The sequence below is a fragment of the Symphalangus syndactylus genome, chromosome X (assembly GCF_028878055.3).
Source record: "Symphalangus syndactylus isolate Jambi chromosome X, NHGRI_mSymSyn1-v2.1_pri, whole genome shotgun sequence".
Lineage (NCBI taxonomy): Eukaryota > Metazoa > Chordata > Mammalia > Primates > Hylobatidae > Symphalangus > Symphalangus syndactylus.
Genome location: NC_072447.2, coordinates 102,957,200 through 102,981,129, shown reverse-complemented (window position 1 = coordinate 102,981,129; position 23,930 = coordinate 102,957,200). Strand labels below are relative to the sequence as shown.

At 39.5% G+C, this 23,930-nt stretch overlaps 1 pseudogene; it reads right to left on the bottom strand.

Annotated features, from left to right (window-relative positions):
• Nucleotides 1-13,365: 13,365 nt before the first annotated feature.
• On the bottom strand, nt 13,366-23,211 carry LOC129475362 (elongation factor 1-alpha 1-like; annotated as a pseudogene).
• Nucleotides 23,212-23,930: the final 719 nt, after the last annotated feature.

Genomic DNA, 23,930 nt, shown 5'->3' with positions numbered 1-23,930 from the left:
CTTCCAGTTTTTGCCCATTCAGTATGATATTGGCTGTGGGTTTGTCATAGATAGCTGTTATTATTTTGAGATACGTCCCATCAATACCTAATTTATTGAGAGTTTTTAGCATGAAGGGTTGTTGAATTTTGTCAAAGGCCTTTTCTGCATCTATTGAGATAATCATGTGGTTTTTGTCTTTGGTTCTGTTTATATGCTGGATTACATTTATTGATTTGCGTATGTTGAACCAGCCTTGCATCCCAGGGATGAAGCCCACTTGATCATGGTGGATAAGCTTTTTGATGTGCTGCTGGATTCGGTTTGCCAGTATTTTATTGAGGATTTTTGCATCAATGTTCATCAAGGATATTGGTCTGAAATTCTCTTTTTTGGTTAAGTCTCTGCCAGGTTTTGGTATCAGGATGATGCTGGCTTCGTAAAATGTGTTAGGGAGGATTCCCTCTTTTTCTATCGATTGGAATAGTTTCAGAAGGAATGGTACCAGTTCCTCCTTGTACCTCTGGTAGAATTCAGCTGTGAATCCATCAGGTCCTGGACTCTTTTAGGTTGGTAAGCTATTGATTATTGCCACAATTTCAGAACCTGTTATTGGTCTATTCAGAGATTCATCTTCTTCCTGGTTTAGTCTTGGGAGGGTGTATTTGTCGAGGAATTTATCCATTTCTTCTAGATTTTCTAGTTTATTTGCATAGAGGTGCTTGTAGTATTCTCTGATGGTAGATTGTATTTCTGTGGGATTGGTGGTGATATCCCCTTTTTCGTTTTTTATTGCATCTATTTGATTCTTCTCTCTTTTGTTCTTTATTAGTCTTGCTAGCGGTCCATCAATTTTGTTGATCTTTTCAAAAAACCAGCTCCTGGATTCATTAATTTTTTGAATGGTTTTCTGTGTCTCTATTTCCTTCAGTTCTGCTCTGATTTTTGTTATTTCTAGCCTTCTGCTAGCTTTTGAATGTGTTTGCTCTTGCTTTTCTAGTTCTTTTAATTGTGATGTTAGGGTGTCAATTTTGGATCTTTCCTGCTTTCTCTTGTGGGCATTTAGTGCTATAAATTTTCCTCTACACACTGCTTTGAACGTGTCCCAGAGATTCTGGTATGTTGTGTCTTTGTTCTCGTTGGTTTCAAAGAACATCTTTATTTCTGCCTTCATTTCATTATGTACCCAATAGTCATTCAGGAGCAGGTTGTTCAGTTTCCATGTAGTTGAGCGGTTTTGACTGAGTTTCTTAATCCTGAGTTCTAGTTTGATTGCACTGTGGTCTGAGAGACAGTTTGTTATAATTTCTGTTCTTTTACATTTGCTGAGGAGAGCTTTACTTCCAACTATGTGGTCAATTTTGGAATAGGTGTGGTGTGGTGCTGAAAAAAATGTATATTCTGTTGACTTGGGGTGGAGAGTTCTGTAGATGACTATTAGGTCCACTTTATGTAGAGCTGAGTTCAATTCCTGGATATCCTTGTTAACTTTCTGTCTCGTTGATCTGTCTAATGCTGACAGTGGGGTGTTAAAATCTCCCATTATTATTGTGTGGGAGTTTAAGTCCCTTTGTAGGTCACTGAGGACTTGCTTTATGAATCTGGGTGCTCCTGTGTTGGGTGCATATATATTTAGGATAGTTAGCTCTTCTTGTTGAATTGATCCCTTTACCATTATGTAATGGCCTTCTTTGTCTCTTTTGATCTTTGTTGGTTTAAAGTCTATTTTATCAGAGACTAGGATTGCAACCCCTGCCTTTTTTTGATTTCCAGTTGCTTGATAGATCTTCCTCCATCCCTTTATTTTGAGTCTATGTGTGTCTCTGCACGTGAGATGGGTTTCCTGAATACAGCACACTGATGGGTCCTGACTCCTTATCCAGTTTGCCAGTCTGTGTCTTTTGATTGGAGCATTTAGCCCATTTACATTTAACGTTAATATTGTTATGTGTGAATCTGATCCTGTCATTATGATGTTAGTTGGTTATTTTGCTCGTTAGTTGCTATAGTTTCTTCCTAGCCTCGATGGTCTTTACAGTTTGGCATGTTTTTGCAGGGGCTGGTACTGGTTGTTCCTTTCCATGTTTAGTGCTTCCTTCAGGAGCTCTTTTAGGGCAGGCCTGGTGGTAACAAAATCACTCAGCGTTTGCTTGTCTGTAAAGTATTTTATTTCTCCTTCACTTATGAAGCTTAGTTTGGCGGGATAGGAGATTCTGGGTTGAAAATTCTTTTCTTTAAGAATGTTGAATATCGGCCCCCACTCTCTTCTGGCTTGTAGAGTTTCTGCTGAGAGATCAGCTGTTAGTCTGATGGGCTTCCCTTTGTGGGTAACCCGACCTTTCTCTCTGGCTGCCCTTAACATTTTTTCCTTCATTTCAACTTTGGTGAATCTGACAATTATGTGTCTTGGAGTTGCCCCTCTCGAGGAGTATCTTTGTGGCATTCTCTGTATTTCCTGAATCTGAATGCTGGCCTGCCTTGCTAGATTGGGGAAGTTCTCCTGGATAATATCTTGCAGAGTGTTTTCCAACTTGGTTCCATTCTCCCCATCATTTTCAGGTACACCAATCAGACGTAGGTTTGGTCTTTTCACATAGTCCCAAATTTCTTGGAGGCTTTGTTCATTTCTTTTTATTCTTTTTTCTCTAAACTTCCCTTCTCTCTTCATTTCATTCATTTCATCTTCCATCAGCGATACCCTTTCTTCCAGTTGATCGCATCTGCTACTGAGGCTTCTGCAATCTTCGCGTAGTTCTCGAATCTTGGCTTTCAGCTCCATCAGCTCCTTGAAGCCCTTCTCTCCATTGGTTATTCTAGTTATCCATTCTTCTAATTTTTTTTCAAAGTTTTTAACTTCTTTGCTATTGTTTTGAATTTCCTCTCGTAGCTCAGAGTAGTTTGATCGTCTGAAGCCTTCTTCTCTCAACTCATCAAAGTCATCCTCCATCCAGCTTTGTTCCATTGCTGGTGAGGAACTGCGTTCTTTTGGAGGACGAGAGGTGCTCTGTTTTTAAGAGTTTCCAGTTTTTCTGCTCTGTTTTTTCCCCATCTTTGTGGTTTTATCTACTTTTTGTCTTTGATGATGGTGATGTACAGATGGGTTTTTGGTGTGGATGCCCTTTCTGTTTGTTAGTTTTCCTTCTACCAGACAGGACCCTCAGCTGCAGGTCTGTTGGAGTTTACTAGAGGTCCACTCCAGACCCTGTTTGTCTGGGTGTCAGCAGCGGTGGCTGCAGAGCAGCGGATTTTCGTGAGACCACAAATTCAGCTGTCTGATAGTTCCTCTGAAAGTTTTGTCTCAGAGGAGTACCCGGTTGAATGAGGTGCCTCCCAGTTAGGCTGCTCAGGGGTGAGGGACCCACTTTAGGAGGCAGTCTGTCCGTTCTCAGATCTCCAGCTGCATGCTGGGAGAACCACTACTCTCTTCAAAGCTGTCAGTCAGACAGGGACATTTAAGTCTGTGGAGGTTCTTGCTGAGTTTTTGTTTGTCTGTGCCCTGCCCCCAGAGGTGGAGCCTACAGAGGCAGGCAGGCCTCCTTGAGCTGTGGTGGGTTCCACCCAGTTCGAGCTTCCTGGCTGCTTTGTTTACCTAAGCAAGCCTGGGCAATGGCGGGCGCCCCTCCCCCAGCCTCGCTGCCGCCTTGCAGCTTGATCTCAGACTGCTGTGCTAGCAATCAGCGAGACTCTGGGCATAGAACCCTCCATGCCAGGTGCGGGACACAATCTCCTAGTGTGCCGTTTTCCAGGCCCGTTGGAAAAGCGCAGTATTAGGACGGGACTGGCCCGATATTCCAGGTGCCGTCTGTTTCCCCTTTCTTTGACTAGGAAAGGGAACTCCCTGACCCCTTGCGCTTCCCGAGTGAGGCAATGCCTCGCCCTGCTTCGGCTCGTGCACAGTGCGCTTCACCGACTGTCCTGCACCCACTGTTAGGCACTCCCTAGTGAGATGAAACCGGTACCTCAAGCAGAATTGCAGAAATCACCCGTCTTCTGTGTCGCTGGGGCTGGGAGCTGGAGACGGGAGCTGTTCCTATTCGGCCATCTTGGCTCCACCCTCCGGAGTCGGCTTCCTTTTTTAATTTAGACAGGGTCTTGTTCTCACACCCCAGATGGACTGCAGTGGCACAATCACGGCTCACTACAGCCTGGACCTCCAGGGCTCAGTTGATTCTCCTGCCTCAGCCTTCAGAGTAGCTGGGACTACAGGCAAATTTTTATATTTTGGCCGGGCGCGGTGGCTTACGCCTGTAATCCCAGCACTTTGGGAGGACAAGGTGGGTGGATCACGAGGTCAGGAGATGGAGACCTTCCTGGCTAACATGGTGAAACCCCGTCTCTACTAAAAATACAAAAATTAGCCGGGTGTGGTGGTGGGCACCCGTAGTCCAAAAGTTCTTTTCCTTGCTTTATGTAGTTGTAAAACCATGATGTCTCAGTAATGGCCATTGTTCCCCTTTTTACAACATAAAATTATTCCTTTTCAATATTCGAACTTATAAGTTTAATGATAACAAATACCCCATAATTTTAATGATTAACAATATGCCTGTTTAATGCTTAGGAAGGTAGGATAAAATTTGTTAAAATATGCAAATGCAAACAGCAGCAAGGAGAATGACATAGATTGAGGCTACAGTCCTCTTTTCTGTATCTAGTCACAAGGCCACAATTGGTATTAATGACTTTCTTCCTCTGCTTCCCATTTCACTTTTTCTTTTCTCTCAGCCAGCATCTTGACTTGCTAGGGTTCTTTACCTGTGAGTGACCAAATGTTTATTCCTGAAGGATCTAAGCTCTCAGTGGTTCTGCCTTGTAGGGGAGAAAAAAACAAATATTGTCCTAATTTATTGTAAGATTAATGGCTGAGGTCCCAATAAGAAAAGACAGAAGAACAAGAGAAAAGCATACAAATTTATTTAATGTAAGTTTCACGTGACAAGGGAGCCTTCAGAAATGAAGACCCAAAGAAACAGAGAGATGTGTATATTTTTATGGACAGTCTTGCAGAAGTATGATTGAAGGACAAAAGGGTATGATGTCATGATAATAAACTAATGGGTGGGGGGTACTGAGCAAGGCCTGTTCAGATTTTTCTTGGTGTCTTTGTCTGACATTCCTTCCCTCTGGGTATAGGGCAGGACACCTATCACATGAGAGTCTTCCGGAAAGAAGGGAGGCAGAAGGTCAGAGGATGACCTTCGTAGCTTTTATGGCCTGCTCCAGGGAATAAGCAGTGAGAGGAATTCTAGTTTCTATGGCCTGTTTCAGAAGAAAGGGGGCAGGAGAAGGTCAGAAAGATTTTCCTGCTTCTGCTCTTTTTTTGATTTCCAAGCTATCATATTTTGGGGTAGTGTTTTCTGCTTGATTAGAGTTTTAATATTATTTCCTTTTATCACTGACCATTGGGTGTAGCTGTACTAAGAGCACCCTCATGGATGCTACTTCTCTCTACTTAAATTGTGTAACAGCAATCTTATCCAAGTTACTAATGTAATTCCATGTTTTGCTTGTTTAACCCATGTAAATAAGGCACCTGAAGTAAATGGTTGATATTTCAGTTTTCAGTTCAGTGTAACCATTATTATTGTTTCTGCAGGCAGAAATATTACCCCTTTGAGTACTAAGATCTTTCAATCAGCAAACCCTAGAACTGAAGAAATGGGAAGTGAAAATCATGAGTGTTTTATTAGATGTAATAATGAGAAAGAGGTGCCATTCCTACTTTCTCCCATTGGTTCCCAGACCTATGGGACCTATAATTATGGAAGAAGCTGGACCATACATTGATCACTGGTTTAGATTAAATACTGCATCCCATAGAAGGGTATCCCAACCTCACATATCTGTCTCCTAATTGACATAATCATTATGTCTTTAATAGGGTATATCATTCCAAAAACCAATTTGCTTCTAGGTGGCAGTTTTTCATAAGACCAGTGAATCACATGGAAATCAGCCAACTCATTGCCTTACTTCTTTTCTTTTGCTAAAAGATAAATTCTTTGGTTAAAGGTAATATTGTGTGGGATAGTATGACTGTGTTTATGGCATTCAATACATTAACAGAAGCAAGAAAGAAAATCAAAATATTTTATCCCAGCAAAAATAATAATAATAATAACAATGCAGCCACTTTGGGAGGCCAAGGCAGGCAGATCACCTGAGGTAAGGAGTTTGAGATCAGCCTGGCCAACACGGTGAAACCCCGTCTCTACTAAAAATACAAAAATTAGCAGGGCGCACACTTATAGTTCCAGCTACTCGGGAGGCTGAGGCAGGAGAATTGCTTGAACCCCAGAGGTGGAGGTTGCAGTGAGCAGAGATCGTGCCAATGCCCTCCAACCTGGATGACAGAGTGAGACTCCATCTCAAAAAAATAAAATAAATAAAATAAATAAATAATAATGATGTAGCTCTCTTCACGACAAAGTTCACTGTTGTCACCTGTTACTAGGTGGTTGACTGGTCCCTGGGTATATAAGGCTCAGAATCAAGTGTTACTGTAGGCAAATTTAGTAAGGCCAACCTTGGTGAGAGAGATTTCCTATTATTGATGCCAGGCAGAAAGTCCATTCCTGCCATCATGGCCATATTTTTCATTAACCCACTGAGTGAGCACTGGAAGACTGAGGAAAGGACTCCAACTGTAATTATAAGAAAATGACATTTTTTATATGATTATTGAAAGCCTGTTCTGCCAAGGATGACTTTGGGTGAATGTTTACATGACATACAAACATTCTCCCAGTTGGTGCCAAATCTAAGAAGCCTTTTACTTAAACTTTCTTATCACCAATCCTCCAATTTTATTCTTTCAAACTTTCTGATCACCCAGCCAAACCATTAGCCACTACCCATGAATAACTAATGATCCACACCTGAGGCCATATATCCTTCCAGGCAAAGTGAACAATGAGATATACAGTTTGAATTTTAGCCAATTGGAAGGATTTCTCTTCATCAATGTCTTTCAGGGTAACCTCTAAGTGAGCCTGTAATAATGCAGTAGTCCACTTTTTACTAGTGTCAGCACATTATTCAGAGCCATCTATAAACCAGGCTAAATTTTTTTCTCCTTTGTTAGCTGGTCATCAAAAAATCTCCAGGAAGTCAAAGATGTCATTTGCAAGAAGAATGCCAGTGCAGCTGAAATAGGCATATTGGGAGTATGAGTCATCTACCCATGCAAATTACTTAGGCCTTCAGGATCTCTTCAAGTCCAATCTTGTGTATACCACTTGCTCTGAATTATGAAATGCTGTTGTATGTCCAAGTTTATGTCTTAGTGAATCAAATTACACCTGTCTCATGATGACTAGCTCAGGTCATATTAGTACTTGATGTGGAGCCAAGATCAGCAAGTTAGGAGCTGTTTCTCAAAGAGAAAACGATGACTTGCCAAAGTAAACATAACTGTGTTTCAAAACCCTTTGGGTCTGCATTGAGTTTCTTCTTGCTACAGGAGGTTTATTCCAGGATCCATCCTGCATCCCAGCATGCCATAGGCACATTTTGTATTTATGAGTCTACTGGGTCATAAGATCCAAGTGTCAGAGCAACTTGTTTGCAGCTTCCATTTGCTCCAGGCCCCGTTATAAAATTTTTTGTTCCTAGCCTTACAACATGGGCTCTGCTAGTATAGAGATCTTTAACCCAATGAAGGAATAATTCTACGTGGAACTCAACCATGGGTCCTACCTCTTAATACTGTTTAGATTTTTCACTACCTTCAGTAGCAACCCAACCAGAAACCAACTCCAGATCTCCCATAGGTCCTAGAAGATATGCTGCTGCAGCCAATCCTTGTTGGAGTAATACTAATGTCTATATCACTTAGTATTCTTAGATGCCAGCAACAGAAAACAACTTTGGCTAGTTAAGCATAAAAGAAGTTTATTCAAGGATATCAAGGATATTAAAAGGCACTCAGAATCTCTAAAAGAATAAGATAATCTGGCATAAAAAATATTAATTAAAAAAATAAAGAAATACCAAAATTGCACCGCAGAATTGATCCAGTGATAAATTCATTACCATTTTCAATGCCATTGTTTCTTCCACTTGAAGCAAACAACAATTTACATACTGCTGTTGTCTGAATCTGTCTTTCCTATATGTTGAAACCTGATGGGCAATGTGATAGTATTAAGATGTGGGGCCTTTGGGGAGGTGATTAGATCATAAGCATGGAGCCCTCATAAATGGAATTAGTGCCCTTATAAAAGGGTCCCCAGAGTGCTGCCTTGTCCCTTCTGCCATGTGAGGACACAGTAAGAAGGCACAGTCCATGAGGAATGGGCTATTAACAGACACTGACTCTGTTGCTACCTTAGTCTTAAACTTTCTAGCCTCCAGAATTGTGAGAAACTAATTTCTGTTGTTTATAATAAACCTGGTGTATCATGTTTTTGTTATAGCAGCCTGAATGGACTAAGACACAGACCCTGAGCCCTGGATTATGTCACAAGACTCACTGGCACTGTTACCTCTAGAAATTGAATTTCTTTATGCCATTAATATGTAATAAGTTCCTACCATATGCCAGGCACTGTTCTCAGTGCTAGAGACATATCAGTGAAAACAAAAAGAGAAAAAAATACTTGCTCTCATGGAACTTACAGTTCAGTGAAGGAAGAGTGACAAAAAGCAGATTTATTAGATGCTTATAATTACTAGGAAGAGAAATAAGGCAGCAGAACAGGGACAGGCAAAATTACATTGGAATTGCAATTTTAAGTAAGATGACCAGAAAGAGACCTCCTGAGAAACTGACATATGAGTAAAAACCCAAAGGTAAACCAGCAACAACCCATCCAACTATCTGGATAAGAGCATTTCAAGGAAAGATAGCAGCAAGTCCAGAGGCTCTAAATTTGGAGCATACCTGAGATATTCCAGGAACGGCAAGGAGGCCAGTATGGTTAAAGAGGCTAAGCAAGGGATATGAGATCAGATCATGTAAGGTTCTGTAGACCAAAGTTATGGCTTTAGCTTTTACTCTGATTAAGATAGAAAATCACTGGAAAATTTTGAGCAGAAGAGTGACCTGATCTCGCATATTCTGATAGGGTAACTCTGTCTACTGTGTAGGCAGTGTGAAAGAATGACGAATGCATGCATTCATTCATTCAACAAATATTTATTGAATACCTACTATTCCAGACATATTTTTAGGTGCTAGAATGCAATAGCAAATAAGACGAAAACTCTTGAGCTCTTGAAGCTTGTAATATAGTAGGAGGAAACAGAATATAAATAAGCAAATAAATATATAATATACATGGTAGTAGTGATAAATGTTCTGAAGAAATACAAGGAAGGATTAAGGAAATATAGCATAGCATGAATGGGAAATACATTTTTAGCTTAGGTGACCAAGCAATTTCCCTCTGATACAGAGACATTGACCAGAGATATGAATGAGGTAAAGGGGTAAGCCATGCAGGTGCCTGGGAAAAGAATGTTCTGAGCAAATTATACAGTGAGTCCAAAGACCCTGATATGTGAGCATGGTTGGTGTATTCTAAGAACAGCTAGGAGGCCTGTGTGGGTAGGGCAGAGTAAGAGAGGAGACAACAGTGGTTTTATTTTTTTATTTGTTTGTTTGTTTATTTATTTATTTATTTATTTATTTTTGAGACGAAGTTGTCCAGGCTGGAGTGCAGTGGCGCCATCTTGGCTCACTGCAACTTCTGTCTCCAGGATTCAACCAATTCTTCTGCCTCAGCCTCCTGAGTAGCTGGGATTACAGGCATGTGCCTCCATGCCTGGCTAATTTTTGTATTTTTAGTGGAAATGGGGTTTCACCATATTGGCCAGGCTGGTCTCAAACTCCTGACCTCAAGTGATCCACCCACCTCAGCCTCCCAAAGTGCTGGGATTACAGGCATTAGCCACCGCGCCTGGTCAATAGTGGCTTTAAATGAAGGCAAAGATATATGAAAGTACTTGATCATATGAGGCCTTGTAGGCCATTGCAATCATTTTGGGTTTTATTTTGAGTGACATAAGAAGCCATTGAAGGGTCCTGACCAGAAAAGTGACATAATTTGACATGTTTTTTTGTCTTAGCTCAGGCTGTTATAACAAAATACCATAAACAGATGGCTTATAAGTAACAGAAACTTATTTCTCACAGTTCTGGAGGCTAGCAAGTCTTAGACTGAGGTGCTGGCTTATTCAGTGTCTGGTGAGGGCTCCCTTCACAGATGGTCATTTTAACTTTATATGGCAGAATCAGGGAGGGTTGTTCTCTTTTGAGTCTCTTATATAAGAACACTAATCCCATTTATAAGGGTAGAGCCTAATCACCTCTCAAAGGTCTCACCTTCAAATACCATCACCTTGAGCTTTGGATTTTTTTTTTTTTTTTGAGACAGAGCTCGCTCTGTCACCCAGGCTGGAGTGCAGTGGCGTGATCTCGGCTCACTGCAAGCTCCGCCTCCCGGGTTCACGCCATTCTCCTGCCTCAGCCTCCCAAGTAGCTGGGACTACAGGTGCCCACCACCACGCCTGGCTAATTTTTTTGTATTTTTAGTAGAGATGGGGTTTCACCATGTTAGCCAGGATGGTCTCGATCTCGAGGTTAGGATTTCAATATACAAATATGGAGGTGATAAACATATTCAGACCATAGCACTATTAAATCATCTTTTAGCAGTTATGTGGAGAACAAACTCATGGGGATTGTGGTCAGGTGTTCTATCTTTACCACAGGCCCATTCCTCACCTGAGGGCATGTTTTGAAAGTTGTAAATACATCCAAAACTGCTCATCAGGATCTGGGTTCTCTCAGATCAAACAAGTCTTAATGTCAGGCAGAACCAAGATCAGTCCATCATTAGTTGGAGGCAGTACATCCAAGATCAAGCACTAGCAGGGTCAGAAGTCAATTGTAAATTGCAAGAGCAAGTGGTTTTTACCCCCAAATCATCTGCTATGTTACACTAGTTTCTCTTCTAAGTTCACACCTATAGTCAGATGGAGACAGTCCCTTATGATCGGCTAATGGAAAAAGAAAAATGCTAAGCTTAGTTCACGACTGGATCAGCTTAATATATGGGTGGAAGCTGAAAATGAACTCTGGCTGCTCGAGAGCCCTGCTCAGGGGTGGCTTTAAAAGACAGTTATGAAGGAAAATCCTTCCAGTGGCCAGAATTCCTTGTGATGCAACAGATTATTCAATTTGTGAGAAAAAAATTGGCCAGAAGTTAGAATGTATGTGAACTTACAGGCAGCGGAAAATGGCTTGGCTGTTTGGTCACGAACCTAGAAGAAAAAAGATTGAAAAATCAAGGATAAAGAGGTCAGTGTAAGAAACATAGTGGATTGACTTATGGGAATTGGCATGCAATGTGAAGATACTGTTTTGCATTTTAACACTTACCAGAGAGCATGAAAGAGGCACTAAATAACAAGAGAAAACATACTTAGGCCAGAGTTAGGCTACTCCAGTCTGGTACAAAGGGCACATGCATGAAAAAGCCCTGGTCACAAGTATGGAGGCTAAGCATGGGCTAAACATCATTGAGTCTCACTAACCAAGACTGATCTAGCTACTGCCACTGCCAAACGTAGAACCCCAGCTATAAACAGAGACTATATCTGAGTCACTATCATGGCACTTTCTCTCAAGGGGACCAATCAGCCACTTGGTGGCAAGGGAATTACATCAGATGCCTTGCATCCTGGATTGTGGAGGCAATTCTCTTTATTATTGGAATTGGCATATACCCTAGCTATGAGCTTTTATTTCTTCCCTTGGCCAGCATGACTACCTGGGAACTTACAGAGTGCTTGCTGCCTCAACAGGATACCACACAATTTTGTTGGAGATCAAGGGACTAGCTTTACAGAAAATGGATTTTAGTAGTGGGCTTATATCCATGAGATTCTCTGATCCTATGACATACTGCATAATTTAGATGCTGCTTGCCTATAAATTGACGTAATAATAAAGAATCAATTGAGAAGCCAGCTTGAGACCATGTCTTAAAAGGATGGGGTACAACCCACAAGGATATGGCATGTAACCTAATTAAATGACCTTTATATAATGCCATGTCCCCAGTATGTATCACACATGTCTCTGAGAGCCAAAAGGTAAAAGTAGGAATGGCCCTGCTTATAATCACCCTCAGTGACCCACTTGGCAATGTGTGCTTCTTATCTCTGCAACTTCAGGCTCTGTGGATACATTCATTTCCTATTGCTGCTGTAACAAATTTCCACAAACTTAGCAGCTAAAAATGACACAAATGTTAACCCATAGTTCTGTAGCTAAGGAGTTATGGTTGGCTCTTTCTGTCAAGGGTCTCATAAAGCTGATATCAAGGTATCGACTGATGTGGCATCTTATCTCAAGGTTCTGGAGTAGAATCTACTACCAAGATTTTGAGGTTGTTGGATGAACTTAGTTCTTTATGGATGTAGGCCTGGGGTCCTCATTTCATTGCTGGCTCTCAGCTGGAAACCTGTTTCCACTCATTAAGGTCACCTGCATTCCTCATCATGTTGCCTCCTCCATCTTAAAACAAGCAACAGCATATCAGGTCCTTCTCATGCTTTAAATCTCTGACTTTTTCTTCTAATGCATCTCTTCTTTTTTTTTTTTTTTTTTGAGATGGAGTCTTGCTCTGTTGCCCAGGCTGGAGTGCAGTGGCACGATCTCGGCTCACTGCAAGCTCCGCCTCCCGGGTTCACACCATTCTCCTGCCTCAGCCTCCCAAGAACACTTTCCTGCTTTTAAGAATCCATGTGATTAGTTTGGGCCCACCTGGATATCCAGAATAATTTCTCTCTCTTAAGGTCAGCTGATTAGTAACCTTAATTACATCTGTAAAGTTCCATTTGCCATGTAATGTAACATAGTCACAGTGACTAGGGATTAGGACATAGAAATTTTCGGGGGTCTAGAAATCCTGGTTCCAAGGGAGGATATGCTTAAACCAGGGATATAGTAAAAATCCTTATTAACTTTAAGTTACAGCTGCCCTCTGGTAACTTTAGGCTCCGAGAACCAAGAGACCAACAAGCAAAAAAATTAGTCACCATATTGGCAGGGGTATTTGACTTTGATAACCTGGAGGAGATAAGATAGCTATTACATAATGGGAACAGGGAAGAACACATTTGGGATTCTATTTATCCATTGTCTATTTGTACTCTTCTGCCCAATATTGTAGTAAACGGGCAAGGGCAGAAGCCATGACCTGAGAAAGGCATATTGACTGCTATGGCTTAAATGTGTCTCCTCCAAAATTCACATTGAAATTTAATCCCCATTGTCATGGTATTGAGATGGGGCCTTTGGATAGGTGATTAAGTCATGAGAGCTGAGAGCTTTGCCCTCACAAATGGATAATAAAAGGGTTGGAGGGAACTAGCTTAGGCCCGTTCTTGCTCTTCTGCTATTCTAATATGTGAGGACACAGCATTCATCCCCTTTTTTGCCCTTCCACCTCCCACCATGGGAGGATCAGCAAGAAAGCCCTCAGCAGACACTGTATGCCACCACCTTGATCTTTGGACTTCCTAGCCTCCAAAACTGTAAAAAAATTAATTTCTGTTTATTATGAATTACCCAGTCTCTTGTATTTTGTTATACTAGCACAGATGGACTAAGACAGTAACATGGGACTCAGAACCCTTGGGGATGAGAGTGTTTTAGTCTTCTTGAGCTGTATTAACAAAATATCACAGTCTAGATGGCTTAAACAACAAAAATTTATTTCCTCATAATTCTCGAGGCTAGAACTCCCAGGTCAAGGTCTGAAAAAGTTTAGTTTCTGGTAAGGGCTTCCCTTCTGGCTTGCAGACAGCCTCTTTGTTCTCACATATCTTTTCGTTGGTGTAAGTGCATGAAAAGTGAAAGAAATCTCCTCTCTTCCTCTTCTTATAGGGCGAGCAATCTTATCAGATTAGGGCCCTGTATTAGTCTGTTCTCCATTGCTATAAGGAACTACCCGAGACTGGGTAATTTATGAAGAAAAGAGGTTTGACTCACAGTTTCACAGGCTTAGCAGGAAGTGTGACCAGGAGGCCTCTGAAACTTACAATCATGGCAGAAGGCAAAAAGGAAGTGAGCACGTCTTCACACATCCAAGCAAGTGAGAGAGTGTGAAGGGGGAAGTGCTACACACTTTCAATCAAACAGATCTCATGAGAACTCTATCACAAGAACAGCAAGGAGGAAGTCTGCCCCATGATTCAATCACCTCCCATGTGGGGATTACAATTAGACATGAGATTTGGGTGGGGACACATAGCCAAACCATATCAGGCCCTATGCTTATGACCTCATTTCATTTTAATTACCTCCTGAAGGCCCTATGTTAAAATACAGTCACACAAGTGACTGGGGTTAGGACTTCAACTTACGAATTTTGGAGGAACACGATTCAGTCCATTGAAGAGAGTATGGGTCATCTCACCAGGTAAGCCCCCTGGATCAATAGGGGTACTAACTGGTGTAAAGGGAATTTAGCAAATATGAAAAAAGAGGGATTAAGAGCATCCGTTTTGGCCTCAAGACAGCTATAGCAACAAGAACTGATACCACTAAACTTCTTTTTTTTATGTTTTCCAAGAGAAAAGGACAAGACCTTGGTGGTGTTTTCTCCAACATCACTTCTGAAACCAAATGTGTACATGTTTTATTCTGACACCAATAACCAATTCTCTGACACCAACTGGATGTCCAGTAATTCAGGTTAATTCTGAAACTAACTCCCAGAGTTAGCACATAAACAACAGGTTAAGGGCTTAGTCCCACAAGACTTCCCCAACTTCAGATACCAGTTACAAGTCCTAAGAACCACCTATACTTCTGACCAACTGGCTATAAATTCAGGAGTTTCCACAACTCCAAATACCTCCTCAGGTTTGATAATTGAGTAGAACAACCCACAGAACTCAAGATAATAGTTTAGTTAGGTGTACTGGTTTATTATGAAGGCTAAAAAATGGAAATAGCTAACTGGAAGAAATACATGGGGCAAGTTATGGGGGAGGGGATATGGAGCTTCCATTCCCATTATGAATGCACCATTCTCCTAGCATTTCAATGTGTTCAACAACTCCAAAGCTCTCTGAATCCTATTGTCCAAGAGTTCTTACAGAACTCAAACTCAGCCTCCATTCCCTCCCCAGATGTTAGGAGATGGGACTGAAAATTCTAACCCTCTAATCATGAGTTTTTGTCTTTCTAGTGACTAACCCCCTACCTAAAGCTATTTGGGATCCCATGCTTAGTCACTTCATTAGTATAAACTCAGATGATGTTAAAAGGGACTCATTATGAATAAAAAAGGCACTACTATCACTCAGGAAATGCCAATGATCTGTGCCAAGAACTGAGTACAAAGATCAAATATATTAAATGACGTATTATACAAAAATATATATTGTATGATATATATTTATTTACATAAATTCATATCTATATAATATATTTAAAATATATTTTCATAAATAAATATATAATATATTTATATAGAATTAATATGTATATTTATTTATATAAAACTTATTTATTTATTTATTTATTTATTTATTTATTTTAACAATGCAAAGAGACTCTTTAATGAGTTTCAATGGCCTTTTCTTGGCATTTTATAATCTTGACATCCAGCTCCATCCAGCTTCAAGCCCGGTAGAATCTGAGACCCTGACTGCTCAACATTGAAAAACTTCAGCACCTTGGAATAGCTCAGACTAAAATGGAGGCTACAAAAATGATTGGTGAATGAACAGAAGAATGTTATGTAAAAATAAAAATAAAAAAAAATACACCCTGTGGCCAAAGTGAAATTTTTCTAATTTTAATTTTAACTCCCTTCTGTTTTTTGTCCAACTGGTTAACAACTTCATTATCAAAAATTTGAAAGCCATAATGTAGAAGTCCCTTACGCATCTCTTCTCTATGCTAATCCATGCCCAATTCCTTTATCTTGTTCTTTTCTTTGAATCAGTTGATAAATATAAATATATATATATATATATATATATATATATATATTTATACTTTAAGTTCTGGGATACATGTGCAGAACATGCAGGTTTGTTACGTGGGTATACATGTGCCATGGTGGTTTGTTGCACCCATCAACCTGTCATCTACCTTAGGTATTTCTCCTATTGCTCTCCGTCCTCTTGCCCCCTACCCCTTGACAGGCCCCAGTGTGTGATATTCCCCTCCCTGTGCCCATGTGTTCTCATTGTTCAACTCCCACTTATGAGTGAGAACATAAGGTGTTTGGTTTTCTGGTCCTGTGTTATTTTGCTGAGAATGATGGTTTCCAGCTTCATCCATGTCCCTGCAAAGGACATGAACCCATTCTTTTTTATGGCTGCATAGTATTCCATGGTGTATATGTGTCACATTTTCTTTATCCAGTCTATTATTGATGGGCATTTGGGTTGGTTCCAAGTCTTTGCTATTGTGAATAGTGCTGCAATAAACATATGTGTGCATGTGTCTTTATGGTAGAATGATTTATAAGCCTTTGAGTATATACCCAGTAATGGGATTGTTGGGTCAAATGGTATTTCTGGTTCTAGATCCCTGAGGAATTGCCACACTGTCTTCCACAGTGGTTGAACTAATTTACACTCCCACCAACAGTGTAAAAGCATTACTATTTCTCCACATCTTCTCCAGCATCTGGATTAGCATCATTTACTGATTGCCATTCTAACTGGCGTGAGATGGTATCTCATTGTGATTTTGATTTGCATTTCTCTAATGACCAGTGATGATGAGCTTTTTTCCATGTGTTTGTTGGCTGCATAGATGTCTTCTTTTGAGAAGTGTCTGTTCATATCCTTTGCCCACTTTTTGATGAGGTTGTTTTTTTCTTGTAAATTTGTTTAAGTTCCTTGTAGATTCTGGATGTTAGACCTTTGTCAGATGGATAGATTGCAAACATTTTCTCCCATTCTGTAGGTTGCCTGTTCACTCTGATGATAGTTTCTTTTGGTGTGCAGAAGCTCTTTAGTTTAATTCAATCGCATTTGTCTATTTTGGCTTTTGTTGCCCTTGCTTTTGGTGTTTTAGTCATGAAGTCTTTGCCCATGCCTATGTCCTGAATGGTATTGCCTAGGTTTTCTTCTAGGGTTAAAATGGTTTTAGGTCTTACATTTAATTCTTTAATCTATCGTCAGTTAATTTTTGTATAAGGTATAAGGAAGGGGTCCAGTTTCAGTTTTCTGCTTGTGGCTAGCCAGTTTTCCGAACATAATTTATTAAATAGGGAATCCTTTCCCCATTGCTTGTTTTTGTCAGGTTTGTCAAAGATCAGATGGTTGTAGATGTGTGGTGTTATTTCTGAGGCCTCTGTTCTGTACTATTGGTCTATATCCCTGTTTTGGTACCAGTACCATGCTGTTTTGGTTACTGTAGCCTTGTAGTATAGTTTGAAGTCAGGTAGTGTGATGCCTCTTGCTTTGTTCTTTTTGCTTAGGATTGTCTTGGCTATATGGGCTCTTTTTTGTTTCCATATGAATTTTAAAGTAGTTTTTTCTAATTCTGTGAAGAAAGTCAATAGTAGCTTGATGGGAATAGCATTGAATTTATGAATTACTTTGGGCAGTATGGCCATTTTCATGATACTGATTCTTTCATGTGCATGGAACATTTTTCCGTTTGTTTGTGTCTTCTCTGATTTCCTTGAGCAGTGGTTTCTAGTTCTTTTTGAAGAGGCCCTTCACATCCCTTGTAAGTTGTATTCCTAGGTGTTTTATTATCTTTGTAGCAATTGTGAATGGGAGTTCACTCATGATTTGGCTCTCTGTCTATTATTGGTGTATAGGAATGCTTGTGATTTTTGCACATTGATTTTGTATCCTGAGACTTTGCTGAAGTTGCTTATCAGCTTAAGGAGTTTTCGGGCTGAGATGATGGGGTTTTCTAAATGTACAATCATGTCATCTGCAAACAGAGACAATTTGACTTCCTCTCTTCCGATTTGAATACCTTTATTTTTTTCTCTTGCCTGATTGTGCTGGACAGAACGTCCAATAATATGTTGAATAGGAGTGGAGAGAGAGGGCATGGAGAGAAAGGGCATCCTTGTCGTCTTCCAGTTTTCAAAGGGAATGCTTCCAGCTTTTGCCCACTCAGTATGATATTGGCTGTAGGTTTGTTACGAATAGCTCTTAGTATTTTGAGATATGTTCCATCAATACCTAGTTTATTGAGTGTTTTTAGCATGAAGAGGCATTGAAGTATAGCTAATGCCTTTTCTGCATCTATTGAAATAATCATGTGGTTTTTGTCATTAGTTCTGTTTATGTGATCAATTACATTTATTGATTTGCGTATATTAAACCAGCCTTGCATCCCAAGGATGAAGCTGACTTGATTGTGGTGGATCAGCTTTTTAATGTGCTGCTGGATTCAGTTTGCCAGTCTTTTATTGAAGATTTTCGCATTGATGTTCAACAGGGATACCGGCCTGAAATTTTCTATTTTTGTTGTGTCTCTGCCAGGTTTTAGTATCAGGATAAGGCTGGCCTCATAAAATGAGTTAGGGAGGAGTCTCTCTTTTTCTATTGTTTGGAATAATTTCAGAAGGAATGGTACCTTTTTTGTACTTCTGGTACAATTTGGCTGTGAATCTGTCTGGTCCTGGGCTTTTTTTGGTTTGTAGGCTATTAATTACTGCCTCAATTTCAGAGCTCGTTATTGGTCTATTCAGGGATTTGACTTCTTCCTGGTTTAGTCTTGGGAGGGTCTATGTGTCCAGGAATTCATCCATTTCTTCCAGATTTTCAAATTTATTTGCATAGAGGTATTTGTAGTATTCTCTGATGGTAGTTTGTATTTCTGTGGGATCAGTGGTGATATCCCCTTTTTAATTTTTATTGTGTCTATTTGATTCTTCTCTCTTTTCTTTATTATTAGTCTGGCTGGTGGTCTATTTTGTTAATCTTTATGTATATAATATAAAATTAATGTGTATATTTATTTATCTAAAACTTTTATATATTTATAGAAAATTAATGTTTATTATATAAAATATATCTATATTTATATAAAATAAATACATGTATATAAATAAATTTATATAAACTAAATATATATTTATATAAACTAAATATATTTGAAATAAATAAAAATATATATTTAGATAATATAAATATTTATATACAAATTTATTTATAGATAAATATATTATATATTTATATTAGCTAAATATATTATATAAATATATAAAATATATTTATATATTAGATAAATATCTATAATATATATATATTTTTCTCATTAAAGTTTGTTTTATGGGTCTCAAAATTCTGTGACATATTTTTGGTCAAGTTGTTTCCATTGAAAGTACTGATTTTACATAAATAGAACTAAAACCAAAAGCACATAATCATCTCAACAGATGCCATAAAGGCTTTCAATACTAATAAATTCAACATCCTTTCATGTTAGAAACCCTCAACAAACTAGACATCAAAGTGATATACCTCAGAATAAGAGCCATCTATAACAAACCCACAGCCAACATCATACTGAACGGGCAAAAGCTGAAAGCATTTCCCTTGAGAACCAGAACAAGACAAGGATGCCCACTCTCACCACGCCTGTTCAAGATAGTGCTGAAAGTCCTAGCCAGAGCCATCAGGCAAGAGAAAGAAATAAAAGGCAACTAAATAGGAAGAAAGAAAGGAAGTCATATTATCTCTCTTCCCATATCACATGATTCTATACCGGGAAACCCCATAGTCTCTGCCCAAAGGCACCTCGATCTGATAAACAACTTCAGCAAAGTTTCAGGATACAAAATCAATGCACCAAGCTTAGGGAAAATCAAGAAAGTAATCCCATTCACAATAGCCACAAAAAGAATAAAATACCTATGAATACAGCTAACCAGGAAGGTGAAATATTTCTACAGCAAGAATTATAAAACAGTGCTGAAATAAATCATACATGACATAAACAAATGGAAAAACATTCCAGCTCATGGATAGGAACAATCAATATTGTTAAAATGGTCATAGTGCCCAAAGCAATTCACAGATTCAATGCTATTCCTATCAAACTACCAGTGACATTTTTCACAGAATTAGAAAAAAAAAAAACCACACACACACTCTAAAATTTATAAGGAATGAAAAAAGAGCCTGACTAGCCAAAGCAATCCTAAGCAAAAGGAACAAAGCTGGAGTCATCACCCAACCAGACTTCAAACTATACTACAAGGATACAGCAAACAACATGGCATGGCAGTGGCACAAAAATAGACACACAGACCAATGGAACAGGTTAGAGAACCCTGAAATAAAGCCACACACCTACAATCATCTGATCTTCAACAAAGCTGACAAAAACAAGCAATGGGGAAAGGACCATTCAATAAATGGTACTGGGATAACTGGCTAGCCACATGCAGAAGATTGAACCTGGATTCCTTCCTTTCAACATATGTAAAAATCAACTCGAGATGGATTAAACACTTAAATGTAATACCTAAAACCACGAAAAACCTAGAAGAGAATCTAGGAAGTATCATTTGGACATAGGCCCTGGCAAAGATTTCATGATTCAGACAACAAAAGCAATACAAAAAAACATTGACAAGTGGGACCTAATTAAACTAAAGAGCTTCTGAACAACAAAAGAAACTATCAATAGAATAAACATACAACCTACAGAATGGGATAAAATATTTGTAAACTATGCATCTGACAAAGGTCTAATATTCAGAATCTATAAGGAACTTAAATTAACAAGCGAAAAACAACCCCATTAAAAAATGGGCAAAGGACATGAACAGATACTTCTCAAAAGACAAAATAGATGCAGCCAACAAGCATATGAAAACATGCTCAACATCGCTAATCATTAGAGCAATGCAAATCAAAACCACAATGTGATACCATTTCATACCAGTCAGAACGGCTATTATTAAAAACTCTAAAAATAACAGGTGCTGGCAAGGTTGCAGAGAAAAGGGAACATTTATATACCACTAGTTGGAATGTACATTATTTTAGCCACTGTGGAAAGCAATTGGAAATTTCTCAAAGAATTTAATATAGAAATACATTTGATCCAGCAATTCTATTGCTGGGTATAAACCCAAAGGAATATTAAATTGTTCTACCATAAAGACACATGCATGCATATGTTCATCCCAGCACTATTCACAATAGCAAAGACATGAAAGCAACTTATATAACCATCAGTGGTGGACTGAATAAAGAAAATGTGATACATGTATACCACAGAATTCTACATTGCCATAAAGAAGAACAAAATCATGTCCTTTGCATTGACATCAATAGAGCTGGAGGCCATTATTCCGAATGAACTAACAAAAGAACAGAAAACCAAATGCTGCATGTTCTGACTTACAAGTGGAAGCTAAATATTGAGTACATATGGACACAAAGAAGGGGACAATAGACAATAGACACTTGGGCCTACTTAAGGTGGAGGGTGGGAGGAGGATGAGAATCAAAAACTACCTGTCTGGTACTATGGTCATTACCTGGGGGAGAAAATAATCTGTACATCAAATCCCCATGACACACACTTCACCCATGTAACAAATCCACACATATACTTTCTGAACTTAAAAAATAAAAGTCAGAAAGAAGAAAATAAAAAGTACTGATTTTAAAAACTAATAAGTTAAAACTGCCACATGTAAAAAATAAAAATAAAAATAAGGAAACCCCAAGATGGTCCACAAAACGTTCTCCTTTTATTTTGAAGGTTTTATGATGCATCGTTATCACTGACCAGTCTTTTACTATTAAATGGTCAACTGAAACAAACAGTTCTGGGACCATTCTTCTACCACTGATTAAGACTGGGGTGGCAGGTATTAGAGATAATATGCATTTAGGCTTCTGAGCTTTCTGGGAATATTTGGTGACCTTGCCAGCTCCAACAGCAATCTGGTCCACTGCTTTGATGACATCCACAGCAACTGTCTGTCTCATATCACAAAGAGCAAAACAATCAAGAGTCAGAGAAGCTCTCAACACACGTGGGCTTGCCAGGATATAGGGTCATCTTCCAGGTTCTTATCAGAACAGCAATCAATCATTTCCTTCAGCTTGGCAAACTTGCGAGCAATGTGAGCTGTGTGACAATCTAGTACAGGGTCACAGCCAGCATTGACTTAACCTGGATGGTTCAGGATAATCACCTGAGCAGTGAAGCCAATTGGTTGATTATGTTTGCTGTCACCTGCAATGTTGCCATGATGAACATCTTAAAAGACAAATTCTAGACATTGAAGCCCAAATTGTCACCAGAAAGAACTTCACTCAAAGCTTTATGGTGCATTTCAACAGACTTCACTTCATTTGTAACATTGACTGGAGCAAAGGTGACCACCATGCCAGGTTTGAGAATACTAGCCTCCGTTTGGCCACCAGGGACAGTAACAATACAACCAATTTTGTAGACATTCTGGAGAGGCAGATGAAAGGGCTTGTCAGTTGGACAAGTTGGTGATAGGATGCAGTCCAGAGCTTCAAGCAGCATGATTCTATTATCATTGCCATCTTTACAGGTGACTTTTCATTCCTAGATCCAAGGCATGCTAAGCACTTGGTTCCACCATATTGTCACCATTCCAACCAGAACTTGGCACACGTGCTTCTGTGTTAGAGTTCTAGCCAATTTTGTTTTCTTTTTTCTTTTTTGTACCTATGCCACTTCTTCCAAGAATGCGGCCAATTTTCTTAATGTAAGTGCAGAATTCCTTAATAATTTCTTCATATTTCTTCTGTCTGTAGGGTGGCTCAGTGGAATCCATTTTGTTAACACAAATAATTAATTGTTTCACACCCAGTGTATAAGCCAGAAGGGCATGCTTATAGGTTTGCCTATTCTTGGAGATACTAGCTTCAAATTCACCAACACCAGCAGCAAGCATCAGGACAGCATAGTCAGCCTAAGATGTGCCTCTAATCATGTTTTTGATAAAGTTTCTATGTCTTGGGGCATCGGTAAGTCATGTAGTACTTGCTCATTTCAAATTTCCATGGGGAGATATTAATGGTGACACCACATTCACACTCAGCTTTCAGTTTATGTAAGACCCAGGCATACTTGAAAAAGCCCTTTCCCATCTCAGCAGTATCCTTCTCAAAGTTTTCAGTGGTTCTTTTGTCTATCAGATGGCCAGTAGTGGTGGGCTTGCCTGAATCTTGATGTCCAATGACGATGATGCTGATATGAGCCTTTTCCTTTCCCATTTTGGCTTTTAGGTGTGCTTTTCATGACACCTGTGTTCTGGTGGCAAACCCATTGCTAAAAAGCCAAATACATTTTTTATAATACCACAGAGAGCAATCAGAATCCTGAAAGGAGCTTTTCCCAGATGAGCAAACATAACATATGAAACAATTAAATTCAAGCATCACAGGGATCAAACGTAGTGAATTTTGGCGATCCATTAGCATCCCTTCTTGCTCATTTTCCCGGTTGTCAGGAGTATTGCTGCTGATGGCTCACAGCTGAATCCTTCTCTGAAAATTGCCCTTAGCCAATAAGAGCTATCTTGTCTAGGTTATAGCCCCTTCCCAGGGACAAGTTGCATACAATGACTGTTCTATGCAAGATACAAGCCCCTGACCGTTTTGCCTTAACTCTGAAGGACATCCTAGTTATAAAGCTCCCCACGGAGTAAGCTAATACCAATGGTTCTTTTGCATTGTAGTTCGGCTTCTCCCTGTGACCAGTCCTGCTTCTCTCACAACCTTACTAATGTCATTCCTGAGATCACTCCTCAATAAACCTCTTGCACACACATCTCTGTCTCAGAATCTGTTTAATGTCCAAGTTTAAATGCCCAAGTTTAAACAAGAAATGACCCCAGGAAGCACCAACTGGAAAATAGAGAAGTGAGACAGAAAAGGGAAGAAAGCCAATACAGCGTGCATTAATAAACAAAAAGGTTACTTCTGTGTGCAACTGAAGC